Below are 25,834 nucleotides of genomic sequence, written 5' to 3' on the forward strand. Positions count from 1 at the left end.
CTGAAGACCAGCTTCAATATTCAACTGGGAAACCAAGTCAGGACATAGATCTGGTTGATGGCTGGTGACCCAACAGACTTTTTCAAAAGGCCAATCTTCGGGACCAGAACTGATATACCACTGTGGCTTCCACTGACAGTGACAAATTGAGGGGCCAGAACATAATTGTTCTTGGTGGCAGGCCAGTGATTGTAGCTTCCTGGCATGGGCTTACACTTATTATAGTAAGTGGGGGCTAAGACTGTTAGCTCTTGGGGGGGGCTTTCCACTGGTAGTGGCAAAGCACCTAAAAGAGAAAGGAAAGAGAGAGAAAAGACCATACACATACAGACTTATACTCGATGAAGACAGATTCCAGCAGGTGGGTTCCAACAAGCTTCTTTCAAGCTTCTTGTACTTTACACACACACACACTTACATATTGGAAGGATGGAGGAAACTCCAGAGACTGAGCTCCAGCCCAACCTTACACAGATACACGCATCTTGGTGGATGGAGAAATATCCCCACCACAACCTTACACACACACACATACACCCATATACACACACACCTTGCTGGATGGAACAAACCAGGTTTTTATTCTTTTTCTCACAGCTTATATATTCCAGCAAACGCTTTCAAGCAGTACCAAAAAAATCACAGTGTAGTTATTCTATTTTTCTTTAAGTGAATAATTACAATGAGTATATATAAGAAAAACATGTTCCCCAATGCCCTCACGTGATCAAATGTTTTACGTATTATGGGTGAAAAACAAATATGAAAAACAAGTTATCCCACAGAATCCACAGACATCTGTAGTTAAATAATTTGTTACATATTAACAGACTAGGCACAAGCAAGGTAATTTCTCAGCCAGTTTTTCTTTACTGGCAGGCTGCAATTTGCACTTACAAAGAAAGAACCAATTACCTTAAAAAGGTAATCTTATAAAATCTTAAAACAACCACAAGTATAAACTTCTATATAAAAAATAATCAGTCAATTCTACTTTAAATCTTTAAGGTGCACATCTACCCATTATTAATTTTTAGTAAATCATATCAAGAGGCTGAGGGCAAAAACAAGTATAAGGAAATTGTCTCATTCACCAGCCCAGCTTGAGAGTATCGTGGAAGCCAATGCTACTCTGGGCCTTTGTTCCTGCTCACCAACCTCAAAAAGGTCCCTGGCTTCAATTTTGAGGGTGTACTTTTCTTAACTTCAAATTGTTCTCTAGGATTTTCTCCATCAGAGCCACTAGCAAAAACATGTGTGCCTGACCTTGCGAAATAATCGACTTTTCCCTTGCCTGTCTAAGGGTAGTCGTCATTCCTATCAATCTACATCTCTAGGTTCTTTTCGAGGATGGTGGTTGAATAATTAATCTGCCCCAGCAGCAACGCCTGAAAGAGATCAAGCACCATTAGTGTGTGTGCCAGATACTGTCCAGTGAGGGGCTGAAAGCCCCCTTACAGTTCTCTTACAACTCATACATATATCATAACCGATGTGGCAACCACAAGGGCAGCAAGCAGAGCTATGCTCCGAAACAGCATGAAGTCCTCAGGACATGTTATCTTTGGGGTTATACCTCTCAGGGACATCCATCATGGGTCCGCTAAATGGTAGGCCGCATTCCATGAGTTTGAGAGCTGTTTTGCTGTTTCTGCTGCATGGCCCCTGACATATGACCAAAGACCACATGCTCCTTTTGTGGCTAACGGATCTTCATTAGATACTACCCCTCCCTGTTTTTTTTTTTTTTTTCTGCCACTCAGACCTTTAATTTATTGGAATTACAGCTTCATTCTCTGTGCCTTGTCCCATGGCTGTGAGTTACCATGGCTGTGGTGGGACTCAGAATCATCTATTTTAAATCTGTGATCGTTCATTTCAGTTGTCACGAGGAACTATCCAGAGCTCCTACATGTTTTCCCAGGTTTTCCTCTTGAAGAGGAAAGAAGTTACATCGGTAGACCTGTTGGGAGTCAGTAAGCTCCCCAGGCTGGTGGCGGTTCCCACAGCTGATAAGGGACAGGAAGTTGGCATGGCTGCGGTTGACGTGGCGGGAGAGGCCTGCGGAGACTGCACCCTTCTCGGCAGGTTCTCCCGGTGCGTCAGTTCTCCTGTCAGCATGGTGGCTGGTGGAGCCTGGACACGGAGCCCGCTTCGGACCCTGGAGGTAACCTCTGGCATTTGAGCTGGAGGGGTGGAGTAGGCCGCTTTCAGTGATGGAGTACCCAGTGATGGAAGCTGACTCTGTTACCTCTGGAATTAAGAGACCAGTGAAGGACGGAACTTCGAAGACAAAGTTGAATGTTTCTCTTGCTTCAAAAATCAAAACAAAAATATTAGACAATTCTTCTATTTTCAAGATCTCTCTAAAGCACAACAACAGAGCATTAGCTCAGGCTCTATGTAGAAAGAAAGAGAATTCTCAACGAATTACTACTGAAAAAAATGCTATTACAAAAAGAAGTAGAGTAGCTGAATTTTGAGAATACCTTTCTTCACCTAAAGCTAAATAACTTGAACAAGAAGCTTATAGAAATAGAATCACTTGTGAACAATAATTTGATAACTGTAATTGAAATGAGCAGTCTTTCTGAGTTCCATCAAAGTGCTTTTCTTCTGTCAGCTAGCAAGAGGAAAAGGATCAGTAAGCAATGCAAGTCTGTGCATCTCCCATTTGCAAGGGTTCCATTAACTTCAGAAGAAGATGATGATAATGAATGGAAAACAAACTATAATAACAGAATTGAATCAACGACATCACCTCAAATGAACCAAGTACATGAGAATACTAATGAAGATGTGAACGGCTCTAAACAAGATCCTCACGATGTTAGGAGTTGCTACGAAGGGAAAATCAGCAGTAATAAGAAGCAAGATAGTGATCCAATTCCAAATCCTTGCATAGTAGTTAAAACACAAAGATTACCCTGTAAAGCAGGGAAAGTTTTGACAAGAAATAAGAACGGATGTATTTTGCAGCTAACTGATTCTTCACAGCTGTCCGTCGCCTTGGAATCTGGCTTAAAACACGGGACTAATGAAGCAGGTTTTGGTCCTGAGAATGGACTAACCTGCCAAAGAAGCAGAAACAAAGCACTGTGAATACACTGGGAGATGCCCTTTCTGTGGGGGTGGTAAAAGAAGGAACCTGCCAGCCAAGGCAGTTAGCAAACTGACATCTAAATCAAAGAAAAGAAAGACCCTTCTAGAACTTTCTTCAGGTGTAATGGGGCAGTGGAGATAGCACTCAACACAGACCTCTTTTTTTTCTCCTTCCTGTCTGGTATCTCCTTTTTACTAACATTTTGAATTGACAGTCTTTCCTAGTTCAGTGAGAAAAGGTATAAAGACAGTTTTACACCTTGCTGTCCCAACACCTACCATCTTATTTAGCTGTAATTTATTGCTTCTCATCAAACTTTGCTCTTTTTTCCTTATGTCCTCTGATTCCTTCTCACTTAGTCTCTCAGAGCCTCCTCACTCTACTCTCATCTTCTAGACCACTGGTTCACAACCTTCCTAAAGCTGTGACACCTTAATACAGTTCCTCAGGTTGTGGGACCCCTACAAGAAAGTGATTTTCATTGCTACTTCACAGCTAAAATTTTGCTACTGTTATGAATTACAATATAAATAGGTGATACCCAAGTAGTATTAGGCAACACTTGTGAAAAGGCCGTTTGACTGCAAAAAGGGTCATGACCCACAGATGGAGATCCACTCTTCTAGACAAACATTTTTCAGTTCAACCTATGAGGGAAATCATGCTCTACTTTTGGTGCCTGGCATATTTCACTTAAGAGAGATGATGACTGCTCTAGTGGGCATGGGACCTGGGAAGAGGAAGCTGATAGGCAAGTTAGACTAGTTTTTCATGCAATAGCTTTCTTATTGAGAGAATCAGACAATCTATACTCAGAAGGCTAAGAATAATCACTTGAGTAAAGTGTACAAGGAGGGATGGATAGCTCAGTGGTTAAGCTCTGGCTGTTCTTCCAGAGGACCCAAGTTCAACTACCTCAACTGACATGGTGGCTTACAGCTATCTGTAACTAAAATTCCAGGGGATTTGATGCTCTTTGAACCTCCACAGGCACAAGGAACATGGTATACAGACACACATTTGCACAAATTACTCATATAAGAAATAAATCTTTGCCTGGAGAGATGGCTCAGTGGTTAAGAAAAGGATAAGCTGCATGAGGAAAAAAAAAACATCTTTTTCCATAGAGGACTAATTGAATAACAAAAGTAAGCACTAACGGGTAACCTGAAGTAAACCCACTCCTACCTGCTTCGCCTCGGAGGAGCATGACAACACATTCCAAGAAAATGTTTGTTTTGAAGAAACTGGGATCATAAGACTCTGATCCAAGGACCATGCATGGAGATAAGCTAAGACCCCTGCACAGATGTAGCCCATAGCAGTTCAGTATCCAAGTGGGTTCCATTGTAATAGGAACAAGGACTGTCTCTAACATGAACTGATTGGCCTGCTCTTTGATCACCTCCCCCTGAGGAGGAAGCAGCCTTACCAGGCCACAGAAAAGGACAAGGCAGCCACTGCTGATGAGACCTAATTGACTAGGATCAGAAGGAAGGAAAAGAAGACCTCCCCTATCAGTGGACTTGGGAAGGGTCATGTATGCAGAGGGTGGAGGAAGGGAGGGATTGGGACGGGAGGAGAAAGGAAACCACAGGGGTGATACAAAGTGAATAAAGTGTAATTAATAAAGAATTAAAAAAATAAGACAGTAAATAAAATACTAAGTTAATGTGGGGCTGCCATGAAAAAAAATACTCTTGTTTTCTTGGAACTTTATCACAAGCACTCAGAATTCTCCTCACACACCTCTCTTCTTGGACAGTGTTCCCACAAGTTCCATCCATGTTAATGGGCACAGAAGGGTTTCTCTCCTTTTATTCTTGAATTCTATTTCATCATGTGTACATCGTATTGTCGCTACCCATTCATTGGTTAAAGAACTCTGATTATTTCTATCTCTTGGCTCTACTGAATAGTGCTGCAATAAGGAGGAGAATGCAGATGTCTCTTGCTCATATCGATTTCTTTCAATATATATTCCAGAATGAGATAACTGGATCATAAGATAGCTCTGCTTTTTACTTTTCCAAAACCCATCCTGAGACATTTACACTCACAGCTGTTATGGAAAGGTATATAGCAACTCCTCCCGTAATTTTGTTGAGTTTATTTTATAATATTTGATTCTTCTTTAAATGCTCACTTGCTAATGGAGTATTCTGCTGTGGTTTATTTCTTTTCATGACCTGTTTAGTAGGTGAGATTCCTTCAAGTATTATGTAATGCTGGCTCAGTGGTTATGAGTTCCTTTATTTTATATTTTTTGTGTGAGGTTTTCCTTTGTATTATATACTTCTTTTCTTTGTATTTTAGTGGACATCTTTGGTAGACACAGAAATATGGATATAAAGTTCTGCTTCAAAGATCAAAAATACATTTGTTCTATCATTTCCTGCATTCAGACCATCTGTTTATAACTCTGCTATTATCTTGACGGGTTTGCCTCTATATGTGACTTTGTGCTTCTCTCTTGTATCTTTCAAGACTGTTTTGTTTACTTACTGTTTAAAGAGTAATATGCATTGAGGTTCTTGTCTGATCCTTTTGGTTTAGTTTGGAGGAAGTGGTAGTAGTTTGCTGCTTCTGTTTGTTTCATTTGCCATTCTAACTGCCTCCTGTATTTGGATTTCCCTCTGCCTAAATTTACAGAATACTCTGTTATGATTTTATTTGATTCTTTCTGTGCCATTAGCTGTACTTCATCTGTGATCCATAAGTTCTGTCTTTTAACGGAGTTCTGGGCATCTTATATTTTCCACTCAAACTTTCTGAGTGTGCTAACTTCACTGCCTGAATGTTCTAATCATCTGCCTTGTCTTCAAGGCTCTGATATTCTGTCTTCTTGATCCATTCTGTGCTAAGGCTTTTGTTGAGTTGTTTTTGTTTGTTTGTTTGTTTTTTTGTTTTTTTTTTCCTTTTGACTTATTGAACTTTTCAATTCCTTTCAATTTGTTTTTTTTTTTTTTTTTTTTGTATTTCAATGTCTTCATTAACTTTCTCCTCCTTGTCTAGTCTCTTTAGGTGCTGTGTTGTTTTTAACTGGTCACCAGGCTGCTCATTTGCATCCTCTTTGAATTCACTTGGGAACTTGTATCATCTTTGATTTTATAGAACACTCTTATAATCATTTCGAATTCATCAGCATCACTGAAGAAGCCTGATAATACACGGCATTTTATAGATCAGTCTGTGATTGTTTGAGACTCCATGAAGTCTTGTGGCTGAAGTGAATTTTTAGCGGTACCCATAGGTAACTTACTTAAAACAAATGCCCTGAGAACTTTCAATGGATCATGAATACAGAGGGCCTCTGAAAGACTCTACCTAGCAGTGTATCAAAGCAGATACCAAGACTCATAACCAAACTTTTGGTAGAGTGCAGGGAATCATATGAAAGAAGGGGGAGTTAGTATGACCTGGAGAGGACAGGAGCTCCACAAGGACCAAATATATCTGGCACAGGGGTCTTTTGTGAGACTGTATTTCCAACCAAGGACCATGTATGTATATAACCTAGAACTCCCGCTCAGATGTAACCCATGGTAGCTCAGTATCCAAGTGTGTTCCCTAGTAAGGGGAACAGGGACTATTTCTGACATGAACTCAATGGCTGGCTCTTTGCCTCTCCCCACCCCCAAGGGAGGAGCATCCTTGCTAGGCCACAGAGGAGGACTTTGCAGCCAGGCCTGAAGATACCTGATAAGCTAGGGTCAGATGAAAGTGGGGGAGGTCCTCCCCAATCAGTGGACTTGGAAAGGGGCAGGGAGAAGATGAGGGAGGGAGGGAATGGGAGGGAATGAGGGAGCAGGATACAAAATTAATAAACTGTAACTAATATTAAAAAGGTAAAAAAAAGGATCAAGAACATTTTTAATAGGAAGTCCATGTACGTTCCTTCAAAACATTAAATGCTGAATTGAAATAACTTATTGTAATCAAATTGACCTACTTGTTCTGTAGAAGTTAAACCTTCAAATGCTCATCTCCTTAACACCCATGTGCTGCACTGCTCTTTGGAAGAAACTGCTGGAGCTCAAGGGCCACATAGAATCCTGTGTCCAACTCTCCATATAGTTGTAATCATAATTTACCATATCTATGAAAGCAAATACCAATGGTAAATTTCCTAAAAAATACTATGGAAATTTCATCCCTGTTCTGTTAGCACTGCCTTCTTAAAGTGTAATTTCTTCTTTACTTCTCATTAGTCACCTACATTTGATACTTAGTCATATCTATCTATCTATCTATCTATCTATGATATATGGCATATACCTACATATCTATAAATATATAGATATATAGAGAGAGGTATACTTGTCAAAGACATAACTTAATTAAAATTCAAGATTATGTTTTCATGAATATAACTTCTCTAGATTTGATGTTTCAGTTTTTACAGTATTTTCAATCTTCAGTATCAGTCTCTGATTCCACTTCCCATTCCATCCCTACCTCCTGAACTCATAATATTGATGTAGTCAGCCTTTAAATTCTTAACACAGTAGTTATTATGCCAAATCTCCTCTGATAAGCCCATTCACAATTATGTATAACACATGTATTCCCCATTCATGTTCACATTATCACTAGTAAAGTCTTCCAGAGTTACTAGAGAACAGGGAATGAGCAGAATTAACAAGGGAGGATGTGGTTCAGTGGATAAAAAGATAGGCAATGCAATCTCAAAAAATCAAAGGACATGAGTAATTTCTAGTGACATTTCATGGGTAATAAAATTGTAGGGAAAGAGACAGGTCAATCTAAGAAACAAAGCAGGCAGAACCATGTAATCATTTGTACCCTTGTAAGAGGGAAAAGAGTGACTCATTGGTGGAAAAGATTTTGATTGCACCTGCCTTGTGCACAATCCACTGTCTGTCCTCTGGAAGGACAGCGCCTAATTGATGATAGTGTTACTATGAAGAGGAAATGGAACTGACAGCTGAAGTCAGAGGTGTTCCTTGGACAAGAGTATAGTGAACAAGTTTGTCTGGGTTTGCCCCTAAAAAAAATATGCCTGAAATTGAATGTGACTGGCATATAAAAAGATTAGATGTAGAAAAGGCTAGAGCTACTGAACAACAATGAAAACTCTTGCTTAGACAGGAAATCACAGTGTCAGGGAAGCTTCATCTGGGGTCGCTCTCCTAAAGTTAGCATCAGTGAGAGGAGGGGGCTTACAGGCTGTGTTGGTGATGACAAGGAGAAACATAACTAAGTACATGACAAGAGACTGTTTGAGGAAGAGCCCTATTTCCATCTCCACCATGGTGATGCATTCCATCACGCTGGGGAAGGCAGAGCACCAGAATGATGCTTGTATCTAGGCAGGTCAGGAAGCAGGGAACCAGCTTAGGTTCAAAGAAGAACCAGGCTATGATCTATGAGGCCAGACCTGAAGGCTTCCAAGGGCTCTGTAATCTCCCAAACATCTGTAGACCAAGGGGTCAACCACAGGAACCTATAAGGAAACCTTTTACCTTTAAATCATAACACCAGCATCATAAAAGCAGCTGGTGAAAATCTGGTCCAGAGGGCCCAGTGGGTCAGAGTTACCTTTTATCAGGAAGGAAGGTCTTAGGGGAGAAAATGGAGTTCTGAGCATGTTGGAGGGTATAGAATCATACCACAACACAAACTCCTTAGCTCTAACTTATCTTCCATCCCCTTGACATTCAGAAAGCAGGGAGGGGGTAGCAATAGCTCTGACCACTGAAATTCTTCTAGTGGGTTTTCTAAACAATTAAATATATGAACGAAGCAAACATTTTAAAACAATTCGAAATTTGACAGAGTGCTTTCCACTCAAGCAACACACTTCAATAGTGCTAAGGTTTTCTGTCACTTCCGACATCAAATCAGTAGATTAAATGTCACAAACGGAATTCAAAGTACTAACGCATATGACTATGTCTCTTTATGAAAGGAATGAAATTCTCTTTAATACAAAGCACAAGCCTATCCTCCTCTGAATCAGGATCTCTGATCTGTACTCATTTCTTTCTTGAGACATAAAGATACAAAAGCAGTTGGGGGAAAAAAAAATCAGTCCTTAATCTTCAATGTTCTGTAAGGCTCAGTTGATTCCTTTGAGAAACCTGGCAAGAACCTATTGATTTTCCCAGAAGCAAGCAAGCACTGGCTAATTCCTTGAGGCAATTAATGCCTTTGTTACTTAGCATTTCTCAAGCGCTCGTGCACCAAATGTACAGAGCCCTCCCCAGTGGTAAAGCACTGTATCAAGGCCAAAACACAGAAGAAAAGTGGAACATTAGCATGAGCCCCAGACATGCGTATGTGTCTGGACCATTTGAAGAGGATGAGGTAAGGATATTACCATGTCACCCTGGCTTCACTATCTCACCTAAAGTTGAACATTGTTGAATGGCTTCTCAAAGCATTTGAGCAAGGGAGAAAGCATAAGCCTTGCATAGGGGCACACTGACTATAGAAGAAATGTTGATTAGCCATTTGGGGTCAAACATTTTCATGGATATCTGGAGAGTTTTAAGTATAATTCATTCCCAGTGATCAGATGAAGAAAGTTATGTAACTTGACCGAGGTTATAGTTTTATGGAGTAAAGCTAGATTTGAAATCGGGTTTCCAATGTATGGGGACCAGGATTGTAAAAGCATATAGAACATATCCTCCATAGATACATCTCAAAGCATAATGAGATTCTATCATTTGTAGCATAGATATAAATGGTGATTACTATGCTGAAGAAAAGAATCTAGAGACAGTAACAACACCTCAGATTACTCAGGTACGATATGAAGAAGTTGACAGCATGGTGGTCAGCAAAGGTTGGGGAGAGTGGAGTCAATGAAGAAAAGGTTGGTTAGGACAATTTAGTTTGCTCAGATGAGATCAAGTACTTCCGGTGTGCTGTGTGGTACAGTCAGATTACCATAACTTATGATGGTGTTTCACATTTTCCATTTATATATTTACGTAGAAACATTTAGATTTTTCCACCATAAAGAAATGTTAAATAACCAACCTTGCTATTCCTACCCCATTTTGAACACTACACAATGTCTACATGTATCATAACACAACTCATAGTACTCCATGAATACATATAGATTTTATGATTTGTATGTTAATTGAAATAAATGTAAGCTGTTAATAACCACTGATTTTTAAAACTCTTCTGCCTAATTTTAATGCTTACAGAATCCAATTCAGAATCATTCTATAAAGAATGTGCTTCTGCATATTTAATTATGATATAAGCTTTTCCCAGAAATGGCACAAAGATCGGCAGATGGAGAACCCAGAACACTGTATGTGTCAGCGTGACCATCTACAGCATCCTTGGCCCATTGCCATCTGCTTCCAGAAGTCGCAAGAGTTCCTTGTCAGGTTCTTAGATTTTTCTGGATCCTTAGGAATTGGACTTAAAAGAGGCCTGAACAACTTTATTCCATAGAGCACAAAAGTGAACGGATCCACAGAGGACCTCAAGGATTGTATTCAAAAGATCGCCTCCCATTATCCTTCCCCATGGGCTGCAGTTCTCTACTTTGTTTGTATCACAGGGGGTGACTACTAGAAGAAACATGAAGAGACTTGTCACAAGCTCACACGGAACTCACGGTGTAGGAAGTGAAATTCCATTGACAGAAAAGCTCCCCTTGACAATGGCCAAGGGGATTGTTGAGATATGATGCGAAACAAAAAGCAAAACAACAACAACCAAACCCTGTCCATACATCTACTTATATACTTATCATAAGCTATGTAAATTGTTGGGCACTTTACACAATCACCCGCGGTCTTGGACATTACTGCCACGATTGTTCTTACACATGTGAGAAAGCTCAGCTCAAACCATTAGAAGAAATAGCTAAGATCATGTAGTCCCTACGAAAAACAGACGGTTTTAAGTCTGACATTTCTTTTCGGGGTAATATTCATAAGCCAGATGTATAATAGTTACTTTTCTCGGTGTATAGCAGAGAAATGTTCACACACAGATTTTTAGCTCAAGATAGGATTTCTACACTGCAGTAAGTAACTTCTTGCTCCCCTTGCATAGCAGAGTTGTGGTTCAATAAGGGTGGTGGTTTTTCTGTTCCTGTTTAAATTCCTACTGTGCACCAGAAATGATCAGCCCCCTTAGTTATGGTTAAATGCTGTAAGACTGTATGGTTAGTTTTGTGCTGATGTTGTCTTGATTTAAGGGGGCCCATAGGATCTGGACCTTCAGGATTAGAAGTGGGACAAGGAGACACTACCGTGCGTGGAATATGACATCTGTCTTATTGATTCCTATTGTTGTTGCTAGGTGATTCAAAACCCCTGTGAAGCTGGCAAGGAATATTAGCCATCGTAGTTCCCTGTGGTCTCACAAGGTCTATTTGGTTTTGGGTTGGAAAACCCGTGTTTGGAATGTTGTGGAGCCTAACTGGTGGGAGTGCATCCTAGGGCAAGGTCCTTGTGTACATTAGTCCTGTGCCTGTCAGGCTCTCTTCTCCCTCATTAGCCAGTAACAGCCCTCCTCCAAGATATAACCCTGCTGCTACAATACGACTTCACCCAAGCACACAAGGCAAGAAATCCTGGACTGAAGCCTGTGAAACTGTGAGTGAAAAGAAGTCCTTCCTTCCCCCTCACGTGGGGACTTTGGTCACAGAGACTCAAAATTACCTAGTGCAGGCATGCTATAGATGAGATCATGCAGTGACAGACACCATTTCTGCTGACTTCTTTGCCTCAGGTCAGTGTCGGTGAGGTTTGTCCAGGCCGTTGACTGTGGCAAGGTTTTGTTCACATCACTCTGTATTTCTGTCATGTGTTCATTCCATAATTTATCCACTATGTTATTGATAGGCATGTGGTTTCTTTCTCCAAACATTTTAGTTTGAGCTCATTATCCTTTGGCCAAAAATAACTTACAAACTTTTTATGATATTATTTTGGAGGCAATTAATTTTATGAGCTTTTAATTTCACCATTTTTTGTTACAAGTAAATAGCTTCCCTTGGCTTTTCAGAAAGCAATGGTGCCAAATGTTCTTTTTCTTTTATAGCACAGAGAATATTTCAATGTTATTCTAACTTTTTTAGCATTTTAAAATAAAAATTTAAATTATTTATACAGTAAAATTCCACTTATATGGTGTATAATTCTATGGTTGTTAATTCATGTCTATAGAGTTTTATAATCCGTTTCCTCCATAATGACAGAAAAAAAATAATTGCCTTCCAAATTCCTGCATCCTGCTTGAGACACTGAAGAACACTGACTTCCTCTTAGTCTGCAGTTTCATGTGTCTAAGAAAGTCACAGAAATTGACTCGTGTGACATGTCTTCTGTGGGCTTTCCAAACGTATCAAAATACATTTGAAAAATCAACCGTGTTAAAAAGAGACATTTGTTTCCAGTTTACCGTGTGTGCGTGCGTGCGTGTCAGTTCTGTTCAAGTACTGTTCTGTAGGAGACATCCATGTTGGTTTTCCGGACTACCTCTCATAGGCATCTGGCATTCACTGATCTGACTCCGCTGGTTGGCTAGTGAGTCTACTTCTCCTGTACTGGGATTGCAGGCGTGTGCTGCCCCACTGGGCCTTTATGTGGGTGCTGAGTTTTGAACTTGGATCTTCATGCTTGTATGGCCAGCATATTAATAATTTAGCTATGTCCCCAGTCCCAGTCAAGGACAATGATGGGCAAAGGTCTGTACAGTGTTTTATGAAATCTATTCTCATTGATTTTGTTTTTGGATAACTTGAGAGTGTCATTGTTGGGCCACATACCAAGTTTTTGTTTAAATCTGTAAGAAACTGCCAGATTGCTTTTGTAGGATCATTCTTCATTCTTATCACTAATGTGTGATCTTCGGGATGTCTATATTCTTGGCAACATTCTATATAACATCACTTTTATGTTTCAAATGGAAAAATTCCAATAGATGTCCAAATACACATCATTGTGGTTCCCATCTGCATTTATCTAGGAGTGATATGAAACGTTCCTATATTTTTAGCTACTCATCTCTTGTTTATAAACTATGTGTGAATATCTTTTATTTGTTAATAATTGGGTTGATTATTTCCTTGTTTAATTTTTAGAACTATTTCTGTACTCTAGATGCAATTCCTTTTACAGGTAACATGTATACATGATTTTCAATTCTCCCCTGGTCCCTTACATGTCTTTTTATATTCCTTGTGTTGTATAGAATACAAGTTTAAATTTTTATAAAGTCGTGGTACAGATACTTCCTTTCATAGATACCCCTTTCAGTTTCACACCAAAAAATAAAGAAAACAAACAAGAGCTGTTGGAGATGCAAAGTGTTCATGAAAGAGGAGACATGACTGCTAATGTCACAGACATATAAAAAGGTCAGAAACTACGACAAATGATTATGTCAATGAATTGGGTAGCCTAGAAAAAAGAAAACTTATATGAATACACTTGATTATTTAAAACTATCAAAAAATTAAACAATGTACTTCTTGAAATAATAAGCAATTGCAGAAATGTCAGTATGTAAGATTAATATAAAAATGCAAGAATTTTCTACATATAAGCAATGAACCATTAGATACTTTCATTCTCGGTATGTTTGTTGGTCGTGTATAAAAGTCCCCTGTGTATGGAATCATATGATCTACAAATAAGGATCTTTTACTTCTTTTTGTTTGTATCCCCTTTATCCGCTTCTCTTGTCTTGCTGCTCTAGTTCATAATTCAAGCACTGTATTAAACAGGACTGGATAGCGTGAGCATCCTTGCCTTATTTTTGATTTTAGAGAAAATTCCTTGAGTGTCTCCTCATTTAACGCAATACTGGATGTGCGCTTATTGTATATTACCTTAAGTGTTGGCAGAGGCTCCCCGCATCTGCAGACTCTCCGAGTGTTATGAGTGGATATTGGATTTTGTTAAAGGCTTTCTCTACTTCTCATGAGATGGTCCTGTGGTTTCTGTTTTTTAATTTGTTTATACGGTTGATTGCACTAACTGATTTATATATGTTGATCCATCTCTGCAGCTGGACGATGAAGTCTACTTGACCATGGGGTATAGTCTTTTGGATGTGTCCTTGAGTTCAGTTTGCAAATATGTTGTGCCAAACGTGTATATCTGTTTTCCTCTGGAAGATCTCTTTGTTGTTGTATTTTTACCTGTTTTTTGTTTGTTTGTTTGTTTGTTTGTTTTTATATTAGGGAATAATGGCTTCATAAGGCTCTGCCCTGCAGACTATCAAAGCAGATGCTGAGACTTATGGCCAACCTTTGGGCAGAGTGCAGGTAATCTTATGAAAGAAGTAGGAAATAGTAAGATCTGGAGAGGACAGTAGGTCCACAAGGAGAGCAACAGAACCAAAACATTTGAACGTGGGTCGTTCCTGAGACTCATACTCCAACCAAGTACCATGCATGGAGATAACCTAGAACCCCTGCACAGATGTAGCCCATGGCAGTTGAGTGTCCACGTGGGTTCCATAATAATGGGAACAGGGACTGCTTCTGACATGAACTAATTGGCCTACTCTTTGATCACCTCCCCCTGAGGGGGGAACAGACTTACCAGGCCACAGAGGAAGACAATGCAGCCACTCCAGATGAGACCTAACAGACTAGGATCAGAAGGAAGAAAAAGAAACCCTCCCCTACCAGTGGACTTGGGGAAGGGCATGCATGGAGAAGGGGGAGAAAGGGAGGGGTTGTGAGGGGAGGAGGGAGGGAACTAGAGGGGGGATACAAAGTAAAAAAAAAAGTATAATTAAAAATAAAATTAAATTAAAATTAAAAAAACAATTGAGAAGTGTTCCTTCCCTTTCTATTTTACAGACATATTTGAGGATTATTGTTGTTTGTTCTTTGAAAGTGTAGAAATCTGTGCTGAATCCATCTGGCTCTAGCTCTTCTTAGTTGCATGAGTTTTCATTACTGTTTCTGTCTCATTGGTTGTTATGGGTCTGTTTAAATTTTAGGTTTTCTAGTTTAATGAAATATAAATTTTTAATGTATGTTCTTATGATTTTCTGATTTTCCTCAGTGTCTGTAGCAATATCTTGCCCTTTCATTTCTAATTTTATCAGTTTGGGTCTTCTCTCCTTTTAGGTTGATTTGGCTTAAAGTTTGTCAATCATATTAATCTTCTCATAGAACCAACTCCTTGTTTCATTAATTCTTTTTATCATTTTTTTTCATTTTTATTTCACATATATCAGCCTGACTTTAATTATCTCTTTATACACAACTTTTAAGTGTTTTTATTATTGTTTCCTCCCCCCCCCACCCTGGCCTTCAAGTATATCATTAAGTTAGCAATTTGAACTCTCTCAAACTTTTTGGTGTAGGTAAATGAACATAAATCTTCCTCTTAGGAGTGCCTTCATTGTGCCTAATAAATTTTGTTATGTTGTGTTTTATTTTTCATTGAAAGTTTGTATCTCTTTCTTGATGTCTTCCTTGGTCAAATTATCATCCAGCAACGTGTCACTTAGTCTGCACCAGTGTGTGTGCTGGTGTTGATATCCAGTTTTATTTCATTGTGGGCTTATGGAATGCAGGATGTTGTTTCAGTTGTCCTATATTTGTTGAGGCTTGCTTTATAACAGAGTATGTGATAATTTGGAGACTGTGTGTATACAGGTGCTAGGGTGGGATGTTCTTTAGATGTCTCTTGGGTCCATTTGACTCACGTGTACTTTACCTCCACTGTTTCTCTTTTGAGTTTTGTCCAGTTCACCTGTCTATCAGAGACAGTGGTGTCGAAGTCACCTATCTATTGGTGGTATTGAAGTCACCCAGTATCCCACCAACATTGGATTAATATGTGACATTTATATGTAGCAAAATTTTGTTTTAATGAAATGAGATGCCCCTGCCAATCTTTGGAAACATGTATATTGGTGTATTGTCCCTTGATAAGGAGCCATTGTCTTTGATTTTTATGTTGTTTCTGTTTTACACTGAGATACACATATTTGGAAGTAGTTGGTTTAGTATGAGTGTGGGCCTGAAATTGACAGTGTCTGAATGGCTTAACCTCTGAGCAACAGTAGCTAGGAGTAACTGTGGAAAGGCAAGCAAGGAATTCAGAGTCAGAGACTCTTTACTGATTCCAGACTCCTTACTGGTTTGCAGTGGGAGGTAGTAAGGTTAGGATATGGAAATCGAGTGTTAGGGATCTGGTAGGCTCTTAACTGTCTAGAAAGCAGACATATTAACAAAGACCATATGCAAGAGACAAATATGAACAATTGCTAAATGCCAAATAAGATATGTAAAGTTGGCTGGTGTCATTTTCCATCAGGAAAATATGATATACCACCAGGTAGTATTAACCTAACAGCATGGCTAAAATTTAAAAACAATTCTGATAGCACCAGTTGCTGCAAGATGAAAACTAAGAACAGCTTTCATCTTTGCTCTTGGGCCTGAGGAAGATACAGAGAATTTGGATGACAATTTGAGAGGTTCTTGCAATTCTAAGAATAGTCTTTTTATACTATCCATTATACTATCCGGCATCTGTACACCTAGATACTTATATCCATATAAACCCCATTAATCTTTATAGTAGATATTTCATGGGTGAGCAGATACACTACATACACATAATTGAATCATATTGGGGATAAAAGAAATCACAATGTAATTTCAAGCAAACAGGTTGTTGTTTTTTTATCAAATATCACAGAGGATATATATATGTCAGTCTTACAAAATAGAGGTTTGAGCTCTCAAACTCAGAAATGGTTAATACTTTCATTGGCACAGGAGTCAAATTCCTGAACAAACCACCAACAACTCAGGCTCTAAGATCAACAATTAATAAATGGGACCTCATGAAACAGAAAAACTTTGGTAAAGCAAATGATATTGTCAACAGAATAAAATGACAACCTACAGTCTAAGAAAAGATCTTCACCAACCCTACATCTGACAGGGGGCTAATATCCAGCATATATAAAGAACTCAAGAAATTAAACAGCAACAAACAAATAATCCAATTAAAAATGAAGTACATAGGTAAACAGAGAATTCTCAACAGAGGACTATCAAATCGTGGAGAAATACTTAAAGAAATGCTCAACATCCTTAGTTATCAGGGAAATGCAAATTAAAACAACTCTGATATTCCATCTTACAGCCATCAGAATGGCTGAGATAAAAAACTCAAGTAACAACACATGCTGGAGAGGATGTATAGAAAGAGAAATCCTCATCCATTGATGGTGGGAATGTAAACTTGTACAATCACTATGGAATTTAATCTGATGCTTTCTCAAAAAATTGAGGCGCTACCTAAAGACCTAGCTCTACCACTCCTGAGCATATACCCAAAAGATGCTCCAGCATACAACAAGGACATTTGCTCAACTATGTTCATAGCAACTTTATTCATAATAGCCAGAATCTGGAAACAACCTAGATCCCTTAACTGAAGAATGGACACAAAAATTGTGGTAATTTGCATAATTAAATACTGCTCAGCTATTAAAAACAAGAAAGCATGAAATTTGCAGGCAAATGGATGCAACTAGAAAAAGATCATCCTGAATGAGGTAACCCAGAAGGAGAAAGACATGCAAAGTATATAGTAACTTATAAGCAGATATTAGCCATATAATAATGGGTAACCATACTAAAATCCACAGACCTAAAGCAGCTAAATAACAAGGAGGACTGTAGGGAGGATGCTTAATTCTCAATCAGAAAAGCAAACATTATAGACCCTGCAAGTGGTGGAAGAGAGGGATCAGGATGGGAGCCTATCACAAAGACTTCATCCAGCAGGGGATCGAAGCAGATGCTAAGTGTTATTATTTTTCTGTGTTGGCCTGTCTTCCTGATCGGTGGGAAGGTGTCCAGACTACTCATAACTTCAAGAGCTGCAAATATGAGTCACAGCTACAAAGACTGGGAAGGTATCCCAGTTCTGAGGTGGGACAAAGTTCCAAGGGTATTTGGCAGCATGGGAGCCCAGGAACCACACAGCTCTGAGAGGAGGCCTCAACAGACACATTGCAGCTCCCAAGGGAAGGGTTACCCCAACCCTAGATTTGTCCCTGCTCTCCTGGATTCTTCCCTTCATTAAATCTCAGAGTGGACGCAGGACTAGCCACAGGATTATCATCATGAATTGCTGCAGCCATGAATCATCTGAAGGAATGGGCAGGCATGGGAGCGTTAGCAGGCCTTCTGGTGTTGGTCTCCTTGGTTTGCCTGTGGTATATATGCAAGATTAGATTCTCACAACAGCGTAATGCAGCCATGACCATTCAGGCCTTTACAGCCATTGAAGCAGGACAGTCTCCCCAAGCATGGTTGGCTACCATAAAAAGCTAAAATGTTACACTCAGGATGCGAGGCTAAGCACTGCACTCAGGGTCAGCCGCTTTGGACCCAGAGAAGAGCATGTCTGATTGCATGCACGTTGATGCCCCAAGTCCTGCATTTAAAAAAAAAAGAGAGAGAGAGATTTACTGCCTGCTATGACTCACTCATTGGAAGAAGAAGAAGAAGAGAAGAAGGGGCATAACCCAGGCTCATAGGCTCCTTAGCTCATCAGGGGCTGGGGCAAACCTTCCCTGGGAGCTGCAATGTGTCTGTTGAGGAGGCCTCCTCTGAGAGCTGTGAGGTTCCTGGGCTCCTGTGTCTTTGGACACCTTTGGGACTTTGTGCCACCTTCCCAGCTCTTGTAGCTGTGACTCAGATTTGCAGCCCTCAGAGTTGTGAGTGGTCTGGATACCTTCCCACCTGATCAGGAAGGCAGGGCAACACACAAAAATAACAACACTAAGACTCAAAGCCAAACTTTGGGCAGAGCACAGGGATTCTTATGGAAGAAGGGAAATGGGGTAAGTGATAGAGGGTCTTGGAGGGGCCAGGAATTCCTCAAGACCAACAAAGCAAACAAATCTGGGCCCAGGGGGACCTGCAGAGACTGATGCACAAGCAAAAGGACCATGCATAGAGAAGAACCAGACCCCTGCTCAGATGTAGCCCATAGGCAGCTCAGGCTCCCTGTGGGTTCCCTAGTAAGGGGAACAGGGTCTGTCTCTGACATGGACTCTGATGCCTGCTTTTGGATCACTTCCCCCTGGTGGGGTAGCTTTGCCACAGACAGTGGAGGACTCCCCCTTTGAGTGGACTAGGGGAAGGGGACACTGGAGAAGAGAAAGGGAGGATGGAACCAGGAGGAGATGAGAAGGGGGCTACAACTGGAATATAATGTGAATAAATTTTAAAAGCTTATTTCTAACAGTTAGAACAAATCATGGGAAATTGAATTCTCTTTTTCTAACACCTTAGTTTAAAAATCATTAGTTTGATTTGTCTTAATTTGGTAAATCTTTTACTTTGATTTCAAACCTAAAAATCATGCTCTCACGCTCTCTGAAATACCATAAACCTTGCAAACTCAAGAAGACCATGTGTTTGAGGATATGCAAAGTCCCTCTCTTTAGTTTTATAAGAACTGACTGACAAATAATCATATTTGATATATCTAAATATTTAAATCAACATAATTAACACACCCATCACATCATGCTTTTTTGTTATAGACACAATATGATAGATGTAATCTCTTTGCAGTTTTAACATGTACTTTGATGGATATTATCACCAAATGGCATCAGAGTTCTCCAGACTTTAACTGAAAATTTATTCCTATTAACCCCTTTCCAACACCCCAAACCTATAGCCACCTCCATCCTACTCTTGGCCTCTATAAATGTGATGTTTTAGAAGCCACATATGAGGTCATGCTTTTCTTTCTATGTCTGTGTTATTTCACTTAGAAGATAATCTTAGGTGGTCCATCATATTCTAGCAAATGGCATTTTCTTCTTTAAGACTGAGTAGTGAGTATTTCCTTACGTCTATCGATATACATTTTCTTCATCCATTCTTCAGTTACTAATTTAAATGAACTCCATACCTTGGCACTCATTTGTCAGTTGCAGCCTTATATTTTAAGTACTAGCTCCTTATCATATATGTGGTTTTAAATATTTCCTTTTATTCTGGAGAGTGCCTCTTCACACTCTCTGTTGGCTCTTTATATGATATCATCCCATTTTCTACTCAGTCTCTTTTTCTATCTTTCTTTAAAGGATACATATTCAATAAACCATTGTCAATTTTTTCCCTAGAGTTTCTAACATCACTGTCATATTTTCAGTTCTTATTCTTTAGAAATTAATAATCAGTTCTGAGTAGACTATTTTATGTGGTTTGAGATAACAATTTAAAATTTTTATATGTGTGATCAAGATTTCTCAACTTTATTGTAGAGATTATTTTTTTCTCCACTGTGCAGTTTGAGTAACTTTGTCGAACGTAACATAGAGATTTGTTTCTAGGCTGTCCACCCTATTTCATGGGTCCATCTGTGTTTTCGTAGCAGGAGTATGTATGCAGTTGGTTACTCCAGTGAGTAGAGTATTTTGAAATTAGGTGTGTGATATCTCCCGTATGTCATTCTCTCTCAAGCGCCCTTTAGATATTTAAGTACTTTAGATGACAAGTGTATACACTTGGGATCCACCCTCCCCCATTTTTATGAAAAGTATCATTAGATACTTTTGGTGAGGGTTTCACTATGTTGACATACTACTTTAATTAGTATGGGCATTTTAACAGTATTAATGTAGTCAAATCTATGAACATCGGCTATTTTTCTTTCTATTTGTTTCTTGTTCAGTTTTCCTTATCAGTCTTTCATGTCATCAGTGTACCCTTTTGTATCATTACATCCTTGGTTAAATTCTTACTGAAATATGTTTGTTTGTAGTATTATTTGATTTTTGGATAGAAGTGGTATCAATGGATAGAAATAGTTTTTTTTAATCCTATAATTTATTTATTGATTCTAAAAGGTATGATTGTGTAAGCCTCAGGGCTTCCTGTATATAAACCTGTATTAGAGATATTGTCCCCTCATCTGGGGAATTTCTGTGTATAAACTTATAATAGAGACATTTCCCCCTCACCTTAGGAATACCTTTTTTTTTTTTTTTTTTAAGATTGTTACTATTCTTGGTAGGGCTTCCAGCCATAACTGTAGGATCCTTCTCCTACTCCTGATCTTACATGGATTCTTGTTTCTGCTGCAGGTTATGATGCTGTCTATGAGTCTGTTTGAAATTGAAGGACAGTCCTTCTATAGATAGTTCTTGCGTTGCCTAAGAAGGTTGAGTTTTGTCAGATACTGTGAATCTTTTGGAATTACACAATGCCTCTGAAACTTCGAAGGTTTGGAAATAGTTATGAGTCACTTTTCTGTGGCATGTGTCTGAGGATAAAGACATCTGAGCTAATGTTTACCCGCCATCCATTTTTTTTTCACTTTTCTAATGACCTCAATGGTTTCAAGATGCATTTGGCATGTCTACAAAATGGAGAAGGCTCTATCCACCTGGGTCTCTAAGAGTGTCTTGAGCTCTGTCTTCCACCCACTCATGTAATGTACATCACATGAGTAAAAAATATACCTCTGATACTCTGGCTCTTGTAGACTTTCCAACATCAAGTGTCAGCCCTGAAAACATATACGTACAAGAAACACTAAACAGATGCAGCAAGTTGTATTTATATAAACATACGACATTAACAATAAGTAAAGAAAAAATAGGCCATGAATTTGAAAGGAAGTTAGGCATATGAAAGAGAGGATTTTTTGGTGGGGAGGGTGGGGAAAGTATATAATTGTATTTTAATTTAAAAAATATGGAAATAAGAGAGAAGCAGACCTTTGCTTTTGTTAATCCACTAAGATTTCCAAGTTCAGAGTTGCCATAGTACAATCTATCCTCTTTTGACTAATTCAAAGGATTCTCTTATCATGTTAGTGCAATGGATGTTCAGCATTTAAACAAGAGACATGAAAATGAGGGAGATGTGCTGCTAGTAACTACTATTCTTTTTTTCCTTGGAATATATTGTAGCATCCCCAGAGATAAAATGTCTAAGTGAGACTGAGAGGGTTATTGCCTGGTTAACCTAGCCTCATGTGTACTCATTTTAACTTGATCTTTGTTCAAGTGGTCTTCCTCCTTTCTATACCTGCAAATTGTGTCTGGCTTAAACAAACAAACAAAAAATCCCAAACCTTAATTTAGCCTCACCCATCTTATGAGAATCCTGGTTTTATGGCAATACCCACCAGAGTGCTTTTCCTGCCAGTTGAACTCATCCGTGGTACCAGGTAAGGATGCTGAAGTCTGTGGCCAGTGTGATTTGTCTCAGTTGAGTGATCCTGTAGAGAGGGGGATGTAGTTCAGGTTCCGCAGAATGCAGATTGGTTTTGTCGCATAGCTTTCCCCTCCCTTGTTCTGTCTTCTTTTTCTCCATCCTTTTTTTCTTTTCTTTTTTTTTTTTTTTTACATATTTCAATACTTATAACTTATGAATAAAAGTATTATTTTGCAGCCCTAAAAAGAGAGGCTACGGAAGAATGTGCCCAACAGATCAGCTTGCTCAGGGCTACCCCGTGATGCTTTCCTTCTGACACGGAGCATCTTTCAGTTTGTCTGCAGGGGTCTGGGGAAGTCCTTGGTTATCTGGCATGCCCCTTAGGGTCTACGGGATGCTGTAGACCAGTGTCTCATTTTTCAGTTACAGGACATCTCCCTACTCTGTGGTAGCATGTCCAAACTTACAGCATTGAGACGTGAGAGACAGTTATTGTTTACAGAGTGCACGCGTGAATGCCGTGCAGCGGAGTGGGTATTTTAATCTCACAGTGTTTTAATTAAGTTTTCATTTTTGCATTTTGATCACACTCACGGGTATCTTTAGCTGCATGCAGCCCATGCCTGCTAGAGCCTACTGCCTCCAGAACATGCCCATCCTGAAACAGAATGACAGCTCACGGGTTCTTCTCTCTCAGCCTGTCTGGCTTCTCTCAGGATCATCTGAGGTCCGGGTGCTAGGGAGAGTCGGTGCTTGATTTTAGAAACATGCAATGCAGCTTGCCCATTCTAGCAACACCACCCCTACATAACTTGTTTTTTCTTCTCAGGTAAAGGCTATTTCTGTTTCATAGATCTTTAAAACTATGCTTTAAGGAACTTCTCCACAGGGTTGTGTTGTGCTAGAGTTGTATTGTCAAATGATAGGAGGTCTGGGAAATGGGAAAATACCCTCTTTGTCTAATGGGCTTGATTGGCAATCTCTCTCTCTCCCTCTTTCGCTGTGTGTGTGTAGTTCCATTTTCTTCTGAAAATAGGTTAAAAATAGAACATTCAATACATTTTCTAGCACATTCCTGAAATAAACATGCTAAACAATATCTGTATCATCTAAATACTTTGTAATTTATCTATGACTCAGACTTACACAGGATCCTTCCACATAGACACACACATACATATTTCAGGCTACCCGACATTTGTACTAGGAAGCCTGTTTAAATGGCCCAGACTTTGCAAGCAGTGCTTGCCTGCATGGGTAATATAAAAACCAGGGAATTTCTAGTTGTATATTATAATCATCTGCTTAAATATTTAAGTGATCATTTATTCATAAGGCCTTCCCTCTTTCCTTCCCAAGATAGCTGGCATGATGGAACAGCAATTACAAGGTGCTCAGAATCATAATCATAGCAATTATTATGCTTTCTGGCAGTTCTGCCCTAGTCTTCCTCCGCAAGCCTCCTGAGATCAAGTTCTGCTTGGGAGACAAAGAATATCTGTCCTTGGCAGGGTTTCCATCCTGTGCCCCTGCCCAGGTCAACCCAGAGAGCTTCAGTCCTGTCAAAGCCACACCCGGGAGGCGTCCCCGGTGGCTAAGTGGCACTCAGCAAGCGAGGCTGTTGCATACTTAGCCAGGCTCTGCTGCTCCACGGAGTCCTCCATCCTGTGATATCTGCAGGGTGAAGTGTAGCCGATTTAAGATTCTACAGCGTTTTTCTGCTCCAGCTGCCCTGCAGTCAGGCTGTGAATGCAGAAAGGAATAGGGTGTGGAAGATGGCTCTTTATAAAATGTAGAGAAGCCCGTTTCTAAAGAGACTTTAGTGTCCTCTCAGAGAGGCCAAAGCCGTCCGCACCTGCACCTGTATTCATTCTTTCCTTTCTCTCCCCTGTGTTCCTGCATGTATTTAGATCTATCGGGATGGTGGAGAATGGGAGCCACATGCTCTGAAACTGAGCTCCACATCTGTCTAGACTGAAGAAGTTCCAGCATTACAACCATTTCTGCTGGGAAATGTCACCTTATCGTTGGAGCTTGAGCCATGGGTTTCCAATAACCAACTATCTCACCTGTCAGGGACTGTTCCAGTTTGGGTCATGTAAGTCTCAGCCTAGAAAATCCCAGGACTGGGATGATCTAGAGAGCCAGTGGTTTTCTTTTCTTTTCTTTTTTCTTCTTTCTTTCTGAGTTTTATTATTATTATTATTATGTACAGTTTATCCATTTTATACCCTTCTTGCAGCCCCCTTCTTCAACTCCTCTCGGTTCTCCCCTCCTTCCTTCTTCCTCCCTATCCCCTTCCCCTAGTCTACTGAAAGGGGAAGTTCTCCTCCTTGCCATATGACTCTAGCTTGTCAAGTCTCATCAGGACTTCTTGGATCCTCTGCCTCTGTGGCCTGCAAGTGATCAAAGAGCAGGCAACTGAGTTCATGACAGAGGGGGCCCCTGCTCTCCTTACTTAGGAACCCACATGGGGAGTGAGCGGCCTATTGGCCACATGTGAGCAGGGAGTCTAGGTCCTCTCCATGCATGGTCCTTGGTACAACCACTTGGAAATGAATCTGGTGCTTTCTCACAAAATTAAGAAGCGCACTACCTCAAGCTCCAGCTAGTCCACTCCTGGGCATATATGTGAAAGATGCTCATTCAGCAGAGGACATTTGTTCAACTATGTTCATTGCAGCTTAATTTGTAATAGTTAGAATCTGGAAATAACCTTGAACCAGTGTTTTCTATGTCAGTATTTGCATTAATCATTGAGTTGCCTGCTGGTTATTGTCACTGAATGTGAACACCTTGACGGTTGAAATTGTATAAACTCAAAACAACGAGTTGTTGAAAAAAAAAAAAGTAGAGTTTGAGGAAGTGGATTAATAAATAGTATAAGTTTTTTTTTAAAACTATAATTTTAAAATGTAATGGGGAGCAGAGACTGTCTCTGACATGAACTCGGTTGCCTGCCCTTTGATCACTTCTCCCTGCTGATGTGGCCTTGCCAGGCCACAGAGAAAGGGGGTTCATAGTCCAGATGAGTCTTGATATGGTAGGGTCAGATGGCAGGGTAGGAGGACTCCACCTTCCAGTGGACGAAGGGAAGGGGACAGGAAGTATGAGGGAGTACCAGGTGGAGATGAGGTAGGGAGCTACAGTCATGGTATAAAATGAATAAATTGTAAAAAAATAAACTTTAAAAAAATAAATAAAAGGTCTTTTCTTTTTCCTGGGAGGGGGAAAAAAGAGCCCTGCCCTTAAGTTTATTTAATTTAATTCCTCAAACCTAACACAATGCCCATATTTAGTATTTGAAGATCCCATAGCTGGGGCCAGTATTGGGATCACTACAGGAAAGGCTGAAAAGTACAAACTCCCATAGGAAAAAGATGTTGGAGGGGTCATGTAACCAGAGATGAATGCAGGACTTTTCTCCATAAAGCATAAGGATAAGTGTTGTGATTTGAGTGCATCATCTTAAGTTTGGGTCATGAAGACACTGTTCTCATGAATGGATTAATACCACTGTGTCTCCTACCCCTTCCTTGTCTTTCATGGGA

General features: G+C 39.8%; 1 long non-coding RNA gene across 5 annotated transcripts in view; it reads right to left on the reverse strand.

Annotated features, from left to right (window-relative positions):
- LOC132656510 (uncharacterized) overlaps nt 1-25,834 on the reverse strand; it is a 141,362-nt gene that overhangs the window by 14,846 nt on the left and 100,682 nt on the right. For 3 of the 5 annotated variants that reach the window (XR_009594264.1, XR_009594261.1, XR_009594260.1), the window contains exons 2-4: nt 23,913-24,026; nt 22,878-23,019; nt 22,255-22,347 (exon numbers count right to left, since the gene is read on the reverse strand). This is a non-coding gene — a long non-coding RNA (uncharacterized LOC132656510). The remainder of the gene's footprint in view (nt 1-22,254; nt 22,348-22,877; nt 23,020-23,912; nt 24,027-25,834) is intronic. The other 2 variants (XR_009594263.1, XR_009594262.1) reach the window with 2 other exon arrangements.

This window comes from Meriones unguiculatus, chromosome 9, assembly GCF_030254825.1.
Source record: "Meriones unguiculatus strain TT.TT164.6M chromosome 9, Bangor_MerUng_6.1, whole genome shotgun sequence".
In the NCBI taxonomy this organism is placed as follows: Eukaryota; Metazoa; Chordata; class Mammalia; order Rodentia; family Muridae; genus Meriones; species Meriones unguiculatus.